The sequence below is a fragment of the Hyalella azteca genome, unplaced genomic scaffold (assembly GCF_000764305.2).
Source record: "Hyalella azteca isolate HAZT.00-mixed unplaced genomic scaffold, Hazt_2.0.2 contig11834, whole genome shotgun sequence".
Lineage (NCBI taxonomy): Eukaryota > Metazoa > Arthropoda > Malacostraca > Amphipoda > Hyalellidae > Hyalella > Hyalella azteca.
Window position 1 is genome coordinate 51,296 of NW_025941816.1, and position 1,481 is coordinate 52,776.

Here is a 1,481-nt window from a genome sequence, read left to right on the forward strand (position 1 = left end):
TTCAGTTCATTCATGTGGAATGTGATGTCGACCAAAAAAGACAATTTTAACAGACATATAGGATCTGACAGCTGTGAATCTGCTCTTATCTTTTTCAGTGAGAAAAACATCTATTTCGTTTCGGAGCTTGTAAAACGAAACGGGACTTTACCACAGCTGAGCCATCTCACTGCTGCTTAATAAGGCAAGTCACAGAAATCAGAATCAATTTCTTCAAGAAAAGCCTGGAACTGACGGTGATTGAGTGCAAGTCCCCGAATGAAGTTCACAGCAGAAACGACTGGTTTCAGTACACAAGANTTCAGAGATGACTGGTCCAAATCTTGAGAAAGCAGACGTATTCACAAAAATCTAGAATTGAACCAAGTCGCGAAAAGTGACGCTTGGCAGCGGTTCCAATACAGTTTATCGCCGTTGTGCCGACGAATAAACCCGGCCCAACATAACTGTAGAAGCAAGAAATATCTCATAAATTTTACAATTCTGCAATCCAGTAGTAGTATTCCAGTGTCGCAATGAGTTTCAATCTAATACATTCATATAAGCAAATCATTACAAGTTTTACACACCGTGATGTACGAAAGGCTCTTTCTATCGCAAACAGTGACGCTGAAAGTCACCCAAAATAGAATGAATGTTGTTCCCCATCGGATACGCAGTTATTCTATCGAATAGAAAGAATAAATAGCCGTTAGATAGTTGGTAATCAAATCATAAGTTTTATGAACATAAATGTAAGACGGAATATGTCACTATAACAGCCACGGACCCACCTTAAAATCTTTAGCCACCAAGCGGTTAAGCTGCAACTTTAAGAGGCATGTAAATAGGCCATGTAAAGGGAAATTATGACAGTAGAAAGGGAGGACAGACTCCAATAATTAACTAGCAAGTTGAGCTTAGGAAAGCATTAAGCCTTCCCAAAAGATTAGGAACAAATATTTATCTTCAGTAAAAAGCCGAAGCTCAAAAGTCAAAGTGGTCATACCACAAGAAAAGGCAAAGCCCAAATTCAACACTGGAGTCAGTCCTATCCTAATCAAAGAAAGCACGAACATGCATAATTACGAAAATAAATAAAACGAAAAACAAAGAGTGATCACCACTCAAAATAATAAATAGCAATTAGGAAGGAATGGCTTTATACACTCCTAACGGAGCAACATTAATGTGATGTTTTCACCACCAAGTCTTACAGCCAACTCCTAATATTTACAAACCCGAGCCTAACGATAGGCATGGAGAAAAAGAACAAATTTAAATCCTAAGGAATGTGGAAATTTCTAACAGGATCTCCCTTTATAATAGATGATTTTTATGCGTTACTCATGATGCTCGAAAACGATTACTGGTGAAAAAGACGATGCAAACAGAAACTTATTGACAGGGTTCAATTATTTGTAAAATAACGATTTTCTTTACAAGTACTTCATTTCTGGGCAGTGAATGGTCACTTTTTGGCGTTTGCCGCACAAATATTT

The 1,481-nt window shown here is 37.7% G+C and overlaps 1 long non-coding RNA gene across 1 annotated transcript; it reads right to left on the reverse strand.

Annotated features, from left to right (window-relative positions):
* Positions 1-300: 300 nt before the first annotated feature.
* LOC125178682 lies at positions 301-1,067 on the reverse strand. Its single transcript, XR_007156987.1, has 2 exons — positions 570-1,067; positions 301-446 (listed from the first exon to the last, which is right to left on the reverse strand). It is a non-coding gene; the product is annotated as an uncharacterized LOC125178682 (long non-coding RNA).
* Positions 1,068-1,481: the final 414 nt, after the last annotated feature.